This window comes from Euprymna scolopes, chromosome 29 (assembly GCF_053919585.1).
Source record: "Euprymna scolopes isolate OS-2025 chromosome 29, ASM5391958v1, whole genome shotgun sequence".
Classification (NCBI taxonomy): domain Eukaryota; kingdom Metazoa; phylum Mollusca; class Cephalopoda; order Sepiida; family Sepiolidae; genus Euprymna; species Euprymna scolopes.
In genome coordinates this window covers 97,954,695-97,967,647 of record NC_136510.1, presented here as the reverse complement: position 1 = coordinate 97,967,647, position 12,953 = coordinate 97,954,695, and positions in this window count along the sequence as shown.

Here is a 12,953-nt window from a genome sequence, read left to right as displayed (position 1 = left end):
CCGAGAATATCATACTCCACACCATTACACTTCCCCTCCGAATTTAAGTGTCTTTTTAACACATTTGGAGGATAATCGTTCACCTGCTTTACGCCATACATGCTTCTTTCCATCAGATCTAAACGAATTGAACTTGGATTCATCGCTGAAGTGAACCTTAGCCCATTGTTCATCAGTCCAGATGACATGCTCATGGGCAAACTTCAAACGGCTATTTTTGTTCTTCTTGGAGATCAAGGGTTTAGATACTGGCACCCTGGCATGCAATCCGGCAGCTGCTAACCGTCGAGAAACAGTTTTTCTAGATATATTTTTCCCAGTCTGTTCATTAAAATCACGAGAAATTGATGTTGCGGATTTGAATCGGTCACTAAGAGCCTGCCTTACCATAATCCTATCTTCTCTTTGAGACGTTTTAGGGGGTCTGCCGGTTTTAGGGGATGCTTCTAATGTATTTTTATTCTTATATCGAGCAATCACACGATGAACAACACTTTTTGATCTTCGAACGATATTAGAAATAGTTGAAATTGATTTCTTTTCTTTGTAATTATCTAAAATAATTTTTTTTTCTTGGAGAGACAGAGTTTTGCGAGTCGGTGACGCCATTTTTCTTTGTTGTGCTTACCAGCAGTTCCAATATTAAAAACTAGCTATTTTTATGCAAAGTTTAGTCTCTTAAAAATAAAGTTTCTATTTCGTTCCTTAACTTTTGGCCAGGATAAATCCACAGATATAATTTTAAACTAAAATATTTCTCAATATTGAATCGTAATTTTTTTTTTTTGGTACTAGTTTATAGACATTGGTTCTATTTGTTTATTCTGAGTATTTCAGAAAAATCCATGCAGTAATTTTTTAAATATACAGGAATAATTGTAAATTTTTTTCCGTTCCTTATATTATGGCCGATACTGTATATGTGTGCATACGTGTACACACACACACACACACACACACACACACACACACACACACACACACACACACACACACACATATAGTCATCCACATACAGTACTGTTTCACTGTTTCACAGCTCATCAGTGCGGCTAGACAGCCAACTACCTCAAATCAGGATTGAAACCCGTACGACAGTCAAGGCCCCTAAACATTACGCTATTGGCGGCTGCTAAGCGAGTAGCGGAGGTGCTTTTAATAAGTTTCCATATTTATTTTGCACAGACATTTAAAACTGTCGTAGACTCTCGAAAACTCAGTATGTTATTGCTATACATCTTATGAGATGACTGACGATTTTTTATGAATTCAGGTTCAAAGGAACAGCTACAACAGGAATTGGAATACATGAGGACAATTTAGAATAACAATATGCAATAAAATTCTGTTTTAAACTTGGAAAAATGACGCAGAAATGTATGGAATGCTTCAAACTTCTTTTGGATCATCTTGCATCAGTTTTTAAATGGCATAAGAGATTCAAGGAAGGCAGAGAGTTTTTTAAAGGATGAAGGGAGATGTGGTAGAAGTAAGGAAGTTATAACACCAGAGTTGATTGGCCAAATAAAGAATTTCACGGATAAGAACCGTCGTGTGTCTATAGAGACAATAAGGGCACAATTTGATGTCAGTGTGGGAACTATACACACAATTATTTGCGAGGAACTGAAGATACGAAAGATTTGCACAAAGTTTGCCCCTATGGTGCTCCATCCTTGTCACATACTATTTAACTTAGAGGCTGTCGTTATGAGACAATTGAGGAGATGAAAGAGGCTGTGATAAGGATCGGTGACATACTCACACGAGGATTTCCATGGAACCTTTCAGAATTTGTTGGAACAGTACAAGTGCATTGCAGCCGGAGAAGATTACTTCAAAGGGGACTAGAGTTCCATGTGTGTACTAAGTGGCCATACGAAAAAAGTCTGGGAACTTATTGAAGGTACCTCGCACATATGTATATATATATGTGTGTGTATGTATATGTATTCATGTGTATATGTATATATATATATTTATGTGCATATATATGCACATACATATGTACATATTTGTATTATGTATGTGAATACACACACACATGTGGGTGGTCTCTGAAGAGAGAGTATTCAATTCGTTCATTACTTATCTACAGTCCTACAGAATTTGTAATATCAAAAGGCAGATATTATTTTCTTAAATGTTTCATCAGATAGCGCCCCCCCGCCACCATCTCGTTTAAGATATTTAAACCATTTAAAAAAATATAACTTGAAAAGTTAAATTGAATTGTTAGAATACGGTTTTGTCATAAACTTATTAATGGAACAGAATCTTTAATTAATTTTTTTTAATATAAAGTTGTTTTTTTAATCTCTATTCATAAAATCATTGGGTGAAAATTGTTTCCAAACCTTTCAGTCTTCATCAGTGTGGCTAGACGTATTAAGTGTATTCTCGAAACCTAACGGCCGGTCACATCCAAATGCGATCAGTAGTAAAGTACCGTATCCTTTTCGCGAACAAACCCAACGTTGCGCACAAGTCGTTGTGCAGTTTTCGCCTGCTGAAACGTGCTAATGGATTGATTTGTTTCCACAAGCTGAATTCTTTACTAACTTGTGATATATATATATATATATATATATATATATATATATATATATATATATATATATATATATATATATATATATATATATATATATATATATATATATATATATATATCGTAATGGATAAGACGCTGGACTGAAATACATAAGGTCCAGGGTTCGAGTCCTAATAACAGTCAAGCTACGCTGACGAGGAGTAAGGCCACGAAACATGCGTGTACGTAGATTACTGTTTCAAAAATAAATAAATAAATAAAAATATTATTTGTTTACGTCCGAAATAAAAAATGGACATTTAAAAAAAAACCCCAAAAAAAACCATCCGATCTTCAAAGTGAAGACGCTAATCTTAATATCGTTTAAAAAATCAACAACAAAAACTACGTATATATATATATATATATATATATATATATATATATATATATATATATATATATATATATATATATATATATATATATACTCGGGTTTTTTTATATTCAAAAGTAATGGACTAATGAATTCAACGAGGTTGTTAGATAGTGCTCAATAAAAAGAGCTGATAATACTTGTTTATTGTTATATAAACATGCTCACATCCCGCTGCTACAAATAGCCACTTGTTTCAATCAAACAACAGATATCATCAGGCAGCGACTTGACTATTCAAAAGTTCAATGAATAATCTATTATCTATCTAGATTATTCATTGAACTTTTGAATAGTCAAGTCGCTGCCTGATGATATCTGTTGTTTGATTGAAACAAGTGGCTATTTGTAGCAGCGGGATGTGAGCATGTTTATATAACAATAAACAAGTATTATATATATATATATATATATATATATATATATATATATATATATATATATATTAGTGATGCGACGATTCCAATATTTTTCCCAATTCCAATACAATTACCGATTCCGATACAATTACCGATTCCTATTATTTCTAAATCTCTAATTATTTAACTATAAGATTGTTATTCCCCCAATTTTCATAAAAACACATGTTAAATATGCAGATATTTTCTCAAACGTCAAAGTACACTTGGGGAGGATGATCTATCGATTTTAGCTTTACTGGTATTTTAAAATCAATAAATATTTATTATTTTATCATTATTACCAGCAATGGAAGATTTTGGTTTAAAAAAAAATCAAATAAAAAAAAGACAATTAAAAGAATCGTTTTGGCATCGGAAAATAGGCACCAATTTTTTCGATTCCGATTCCGATACCCCCAAATCTTTCGATTTTTCCGATTCCCGATTCCGATTTAGATTAATCGCCCCAACACTAATATATATATATATATATATATATATATATATATATATATATATATATATATATATAAAGTATTCTTCTCAAATTTACTGAACTTAGAGGCATATAAGACCCGCCCATTGTTTACTTTTTTTCTTTTACACGCTCGAACAACATCAATAACAAACGAAATTTATATTTGACTGAACAAGTACTCGTCGTTTTGCGATCAGTAAACTTAGAACAACGCCCTTCTCTAAGTCCACGTTCGTATGTTTACAGAGTGACTTGAAAGTATAATGCAAGCGATTGTGAATTAAAAACCGTTTTCTATAACGACTTTGAAAGAACTTGATGGCTTAGATGTTGTGCCGGATTTTTTTACTGTGCTAGCAGGTTTATTTGTTACATGGCATTACAAAACCATTAGTTAGTTATGGAAGAATGATTGTCGGATGGGAAGTCAGAATTTAACCTTTAATTAACGGAAGTTGGGGAAATAACGTAACTTCAAGGGAATAGAAAACTCCGTCTCTTCTGGGCGGCATTTCAAGCAGAGAAGATGTGAATGCCGTAGCTTCTTATTTTAGTTCTATTAAAGGCAGGGTATTTGGTTGGACGACATAGTCTAATGAGTGTTCGATACACAAACGCACGTATTATTTTTGAATTTGAAATAGTTATTATTTTTTATTTACCGACAGTTGTATTTCATGCGTAATCTTCAGTTTAGCAAATGATAATTACTGCCGGAGAAAGGATTCGAACCTAGATACAAAGTCATCTATAACTCAGTAGCATGGTATTAAAACCCTAGGCCAGCATCAATTAGCATGGAAAAGAGAATTTAAATTCTATATTATGTCAAACCAGAGGACATATACAGTAAGTTTAGATATTCAGCGTTCGACAACAGAGCATTATGCAGAAAATGATGGCGTATTTTAAATTCTCATATATATATATATATATATATATATATATATATATATATATATATATATATATATATATATATATGATTATTTTCTTTTACTATAATAATTAAATACCTACAGACACTAGTGTCTGTAGGTATTTAATTATTATAGTAAAAAAAAAAAATAACACTAGTGTCTGTAGGTCCTTTCGGGAATCCTCAGTGCAGGGTGTTACGATTAACACCAGTCGACAGATTCGAACTCGGCAACATGGCTCGATTAGCAAAGACTACCATTCGGCTACTATTATCCGTGTGAAATAATGTTGAATTTAAATATTTTTTTAAATTTTAAATGTTCTTTACGTGAGTCAGACAGTGATCTAATCGTTATACGATGATCTATGCAGAAAAGCTAAATAGACCGACTAAAATTTAGCTGAAAGTGCTCAACTATATATATATATATATATATATATATATATATATATATATATATATATATATATATATATATATATATGAAGAACTGATTAAAATTTTGCAAATCAGATTTTACAGCATTCATTATTCGGCACAAGAAATATAAGTTAAAAATTAAAATCCCCTTATTCTGCGGAGTTTCAAAGAATGGTTCTTATTCTCAGAGAAAAAATAGACAAAATAATTTTTATAGGTTAGTTATTGTTTGGTTGATTAGCACATCAATTGAAAACTTTAAAATATGGAAAACGTCATCTTCCAAAGTATGTACAGTATTATATAGACCCAAAGAATATTCCACATGATAGAGAGATGTAAAAGACATGTTAAAATCCAAAATATATGCGTTGGTTAAAGGTTGAACAGCAAGCGAAAATCCGATGGTATAAATGGTAATCCGGGTGGGGTAAATATATTGAGGATATTACAAAGACTGCTGCAAGAAAGTTGGGTTCCCTCTACCGTGTTAGAAAACAGTAGATATTTCACTGCTGATGCAATTCTCTATCTATATAAAAGGCAAGTACGCCCAATGATGGAATACTGCTGTCACATCTGTGCAGGAGTTGCTAAAAGAAGCTTATCCTGCCTTGACAGAGTTAAAAATAGACTCCGTAGCTAAGTGGGAGATGCTTTTTTCTCTTACCTGCAACCTCTTTCCCACAGAAGAGACGTTGCGAGCCTGTCTTTGTTTTATCGTTATTTCCATGGAAAGTGCTCGTCTGAGCTCCAATATTTGGTCCTCCCTCGCCAATCTTTCTAAAAAAAAACACCCGTCTAGCTGAAACCACTGTCAATAATTTTCCCCACTCTTTAACTGTGCCTTAATCAAAACGTAGATTCCATAAACAAAGCTTCTTTCTTAGAACTGCACGCCTGTGAAACTCTCTTCCGTTTGCCTGCTTTCCAACTGACTACAACTTGGCTGTCTTCAAGTCCAACATAAACAAGTTCTTGATGAACCGCTCCCTTAAGTAATCCAATTTACCAAATTTCCATTACTAACGATTACTACGATATTATCCCATTGATTACTGTATACTCAATAACCCTTATCCCCAAGTGGCCTCCGGGCCTTGATAAGTGGTGACTCCTATGAAAAAAAAAATACTCACACCTGAGAGTATCCTGTACTTCTGCAAGTCCACCATTCCTCCATGCATGGAGTAGCGTTGCCACATCTGAGCTGATGCATCTACAACTAGTGTTCACCTCTTGGATAGCCCCCGCCCCAAAGTCTCCAATCTAACAAGTCCCGCTCTGTCGACTAAGCTCCAACATCTGTCCCATCGCTGCAACGTTGCATCTCTGTGCCTGTTTTTCAAATATTTTAATCGTGTATGAACTCGTTGCACGTGTGGCTCCCCGTCGACGTACATATCCCCGACAACCCCGCTTAGCAACAAAATCACACCCCTTCACTGTTGAGGTCCCTAACTATCAAAAAGCTTTTACTCTAAGAGTTTCTTCCTTCGAACAGCTAGACGTTTGAATTCCTTTTCTGCTACCTGCTTCCCTGACTGTACTGATATGCAGAAGTTCAAATTAACTTAAACTAAAATTTTGTTAATATTTCTTAGGAATAATTCCAATTAGTAGCCGATTACGTTCAAGTGGCCATATTCCTTGTGAAGGTAATTAAAAAAAAAAGCTGTGAAAATTAATGGAGGGCTATTTGGCTAATTAATTGTGCCTTTAAAAGTTTATGCTGTTAAAATCCAATACATCGGACCCGAGTTCAGGTTCTATCCTATCCCATGAGAAGATGGTTTATATATTTAAACACACACACACACACACACACACACACACACACACACACACACACACACACACACACACACTCTCTCTCTCTCTCTCTCTCTCTCTCTCCCTCTCTCTCTCTTTCTCTCGCCTTTTCTCACTCGTTCTTTCTCTACCTCACTATTTCTCTCAATCGCTCTTTCTCTGACCCTCTCCTTTTCTAACCTTCCTCTGTCACACACACATTCATTTCTAAAGTTAAAACGGTCGGTATACGTTATAGTGTTACAATCGCGTTATATGCACGCAAAACACAGAGCTGCCACGGCAAAGACGGAAATGTTTGACGTTTCATACGGAATTCTTGTAGATTTCACAGATAGGAAAACACGTTTTGATCACATAAAAAAAAAAAAAAAACATGGCGCGGCAATTCTCGGATTCATAATAAAGCAAATTGTTACACGTGCGTAAAAAAAAAAATCCCCCAAAAACAACAACAACAACAACAACAACAACAACAAAAACGTTTATGTCTTTTTGCTTCACTTTAATCCGCTAGTGGAATTTATTTCCGGCAATACATTAGCTATCACACTCCTTTGTTTATTTTTTATTTATTTATTTTTGCTTTTTACACTTTTGTTACTGAACTGAAGTGGCACTCACCCTAGGCGGGCTGAACTGTCTTCTTCCAAAGGAGGAAGTTTCGTGGGAGTATGAAATTCACAAGCCGTCTCTGGTCGCATATATACACCCGTTAGGGGAGATTACGACGTTAGGTTTTTGCAGCTCTTGCAGGGAGGCGTCGACGTCCCACATGCTTAGAAAAACATCACCGCAATAAAACAGCCTCCTTATTCATACGATCTTGCTTCTTGTGACTTTTTCTTTTTCATGCTTAAGATGATTATCAATTGTACAGATCATTGAGAACGTCGTCATAGAATCATGACAGAAAAAAGATGGAAACAGCGCATTACATTCGATCTGGTGATAGCAGTGTGTGTGTGTGTGTGTGTGTGTTTGTGCGTGCGTGCGTGCGTGCGTGAGAGAGAGAGAGAGAGAGAGAGAGAGAGAGAGAGAGAGAGAGAGAGAGAGAGTGAGGGCGCATGTAGATTGCTGTTTAAAATTGTAATAAATTATTTTGCACGCAGTCCAATTACTTACATGCGTGTGATGTTTCAATAGAACTGGCCTCAATTGAAATGTCTTGAGAAGCTTCTAGGACTGACCTCCACCTTCACTCCTGATCTCAAATGGAACGCATACATCAAATCTGGTGCCAAGATCGTTGGAAAAATGGTTGGATCATTTTACCGCTTCAGTATGTCACTGCCGATGCAATCCTCTATCTGTATACGAGTCAAGTACAGTAGAACCCCGGGATACGTTGGCCTTAGGATAGGTTTTTCCATCTTACGATGTGGAATACGATGTTTTTCCGGTCCTTTGTTACGGTATTTGCCCCGCCTTATGGCGTTATTTATAATATTATTTGATTATATACATGTATATTACATACTGTACTGCATTTTTTTTACTAATTTTTAATGCCGTATCCCGGGGTTCCACTATACGTTCTAGGATGGAGTATTGTTGCCACATCTGGGTAGAAGCTTCTCCGCGCATCCTATCTTGCTTTAACAGAGAGCAAAACCAGCTTGGAAACCTAGTAGGTGATGTCCTTTTCTCTTCCCTGCAACCTCTTTCCCACAGAAGAGATGTTGCGAGCATGTCTCTGCTCTATCGTTATTTTTATGGCAAGTGTTCGTCTGAGCTCACATTTTGTCTGAGCTCACATTTATGGTCACCTCTTGCAAAACATTCACAAAAACACCCATCTAGCTGCAACCGCTATCAACGATTTCTCCCACTCTTAACATGTGCCTAAATCTAAATGCAGATTCAATGAACAAAGCCTATTTTCTAGAATTGCCCGCCTGTGGAACACTGTTCCACTGGCCTGCTTCACGGCCGATTACAATATGGTAGCCTTCAAGTCCGATGTAAACAAGTTCTTGTTGAGCCATCTTCGTAAAAAAATCCAAATTCTTCCCAATTTACACTATTGACGATTACTAAACTACCACCTTACAATCATTAACCCTTATCCTCGAGTGGCCTTCGGGCCTTGATATGTGGTGATGCTTTTGTGAAAGAAAAACATAAAAATAAAAATTTGTGCGCTCGAATTATCTGGCAGAAATGCCTCTTTAATGTCAACAAAGGAAGGCGAGCCATAGTTTCTTCTGAATCCCACGTTGGCGAAATTCAAAACCGTTAAATTCGAGCAATCTGCGTTTTCACCAATGGATTCTAATGTTTGTTCGTTTCAGTGTGCCTCATTTTCATTTCAGAATTAAAGTCAGGCAGTCAATCATGTGCACAGGCGTGGATTGGATGTTTAAAAAAAATTTGTTTTACAAGTATTAGCACTTATCAAAGCCCAAAGGCCACTCGAGGATAAGGGTTAATGAATGCAAGGTAGTAGTGTAATATTCGCTAATGGTGTAAGTTAAGCACAGCTTAATTATTTGATGGGACGGTTCAACAAGAACTTGTTTACATTAGACTTGAAAGCTACCATAATCATTACTATAATTATTTACGAAGCTATCTCTGATTCCATTAGCTCGGAAGAAACCGCTCGGTCAACGTTAACCAATAGAACATAGTCAAAATTAACATTTATATAAATCGTTAATGTCATTTAAGAAGGCCGAGAGTGATCTTGTGATTTTAGCATCACGATCTGCGTATAACCCTAACCCCTCTCTGTCCGAAGGCCGGGCCGCATCCGTCGCTATCCTGGTTCACGAGAGCATACTTGTGATGTACTTCTGGCCGTGTTCGTCGCTCCCAGCTCACAGGACCATAGATGCAACCCAGCAGGGCTACATTCTTACTTGTCTAGTGGTGGACCCCTCAAGGGTGACCAGACTCTCACTGGTCACTGGAAAATATCTTTCTGCTGCTCAGGGTACGCGAAATGTGCACGACCCTAAGTCCGAGTGGCAACATTGTCGATTTCGGCCGTCACTCTGGCTTTGTGCTGGATCCAGTCTGTCTCCTTCATCATCTGGCGTCAGGGCATACCTGAAATAAACTGCATTTTCATTCAGGCTGGAAAATCGAGAAACAAGGAAAAACTTTGGGACATTTTTATATAACGAAACAAAATAATTATTCATAAATCGTTTTACACTTGTTTAGTCGAGTTCTTTGATTCAAGCTTCATGATGCAGGTTGTATACTTAAGTTCCACTAATCAATTTCCCAGCTAAGAACAAGAGCTTTTCAACTTAGCTCTTATGAGGGTTTCGCCCCCCCCTCCTGGCGGGGTGAGAGCGATGTGGACGCCTCGAATGCCAGTCAGTAAAAAGGACTCTAAATCTAAAAAGTCAATCGTTTTTATCAAATCAGTAATTCCTCCTTCCACCCTTTTGGAGTTATTCTTTCTTTTTCTTTTAGAGCTTATCTCTACCAGACCTCAACCCCCACCTGCACTGAGGTTTTTTTTTACTTATTACCAATTAGGCATGATTAGTAACCCAGGTCGAACAATGCCTGGCGGTGGCCCCTACTTTTTGACCCCCATTCTTCATCTCGCTCAACAGAGATTTTAAAAACAACCTTTCCGTTGTTGATAGATATATAACAGCAGATGAGATGAAAGATTATTATTTGTTCTCTCTCTTTCTGACAAAATCCCATAGACATTTGTTTTGTCCCAATCAGACATTAACACCCCCTCTTCTGCCCTCTCTTCCTCTATTTGAAAAACAAGACCATCTCTTTTGACATATAGATAATTCCAAATCTATCTCCCTTCTTCTCTTCCTCTATTTGAAAAGCAAGATCATCTGGTGTCGCCAGGGATCTCGTCATATGTGCACGTGGGCTTAAGTGAGCGACTTATTTCATTTCAACGTAAAGTGCTCAAAAATAAGAACCGAGTCCTTAAAGGGACAGACATAATTATTACTATAATGATTTTTAATACCTAAAGACACTAGTGTTTCATTTTTATATATACAATTGGAGATATCTATCTATATATCTATAAAAGTGAAAATGTGTGTGTGTGTCTGTGTGTATGTGTGTACATTTCCCTACACAATAAGTCTGTCGATTTTCGGTCTAGAGACTCGAGATTTGACACAAGGAGTATTGAGATTTCGGAAAATCGTTTCAATCTGTTTTCGGACAGAAATTTGGTAGTAAACGGGGTCAAAGTTCAACGATTTAATCTTTGAAAACTCTACCAAACTCCTCCGCCAATTTTGAGGCTAAACACTTAAAATTTTAAATGTAGGTTACTTGGACATGGATCAACCTTTATAATTTGATTTGAGCATCCCCCAAATAAATATTAAGGGGTTAAAATTGGGGTCAAATTTTTAAAAAAATTTGCCCTCTGCGCATTCTACCAAATTACTCAGCCAATTTCTGGTCTAAACATTTGAAATTTTACATAAAGGATATTCAGAGACAGGGCAATTTTTTTAATCGGTTTGGGTCGAAAATTTCAGCTGCTAAGGGGTCACAGTTCAAAAGATTTGACCTTTGCATTGACTAGCAAATTACTCAGCCAATTTTGGGTCTAAACATTTGAAATTTATGCATAACGGGTATTCAGGCATGCGGCGAGCATTTTAATCAGTTTTGGGGCGGAAATTTAGCTGCCAAAAAGGTGAAAGTTGAAAGAGTTGACATTTGCAGATCCTACCAAAGTCCTCCACTAATTTCGGGTCTAAAGACTTGAAATTTTAGATGTAGGTAACTTGGACATGGGCAAAACTTTGTATTTTGATTTGAGATCAAAATAATAAATGTTAAGGGATCAAAATTGGGGTCAAAGTTAAAAAATTTGACCTCTGCGGTCTCTACGTAATTACTAAGACAAATTTTAGTCTGAGCATTTGAAATCTTACATAAAAGTGTATTCACACATAGGGCAAGTTATGAACAGTACATAGGGCCCGAGCAAAGCCGGGCTGAATTGCTAGTGTATGTTTTTAAAATATCGCCGTTGAAGAAGATCACACGCAATTTATTTTTCTAGTGACATCATGCCGCGAGAAAAGAAAAAGAAAGAAATGCGAACTGATTCTATTCCCAATGACGCCGTTATATCGCCGAAACTTAGTTGATTTTCAGCAAATAAATATTTACTTATATATAAAAAAAATTATGGGTTGTACCGGCTTTCTAAACTTACGAATTACAATTCAAATTCAAACAACACTTACAGCGAGGAGGAAAAAAAAACACTTCACTTACTATATATATATACTAGCATTTCAGCCCGGTGTTGTCCGGTTGTTTGGAGGTGTAGGTTGAGCAAAAAAAAAAAAAAAGGTCAAGTTTTTTAAACTTTGACCCTTTAACATTTATTGTTTTGGGCTCAAATAAGGTTATTAAGTTAGATCCATGTCCAAGGAACCTATATCGAAAATTTCAAGTGTTTAGACCCAAAATTGTCGGAGGACTTTGGTAGAGTTCTCAAAGGTCAAATCGTTGAACTTTGACCCCTTAACAGACAATTTTCTGGCCGAAAACAAATCACATCGATTTTCACAAATCTCAGTACCCTGTATATCAAATTTCGCGAGTCTGTAAACAAAAAATTGACAGAGTTATTGCGTAGGGAAATGTACACAGACACACGGACACGTTCACTTTATATATATATATATATATATATATATATATATATATATATATATATATATATATATATATATAACTACTTCATTTACTTACATAAATTTAATATACGGAAGTATAGATTTATGGGTAAACTTTAAGCATTTACTTCAAAAGTGCTCAATACGTAGGTAGAGCTAGTTAGTAATTTATAAAATATATATGGCGATTAAGCTACACTGAATATTCTGCGTTTCATCCACTGTAGGATTCGTCAGGCTTATGCGCGAATTCTGTGGTTACTTCTTGTTTTTATATATGTTGAGGATTTCTAGTTAGCCAAT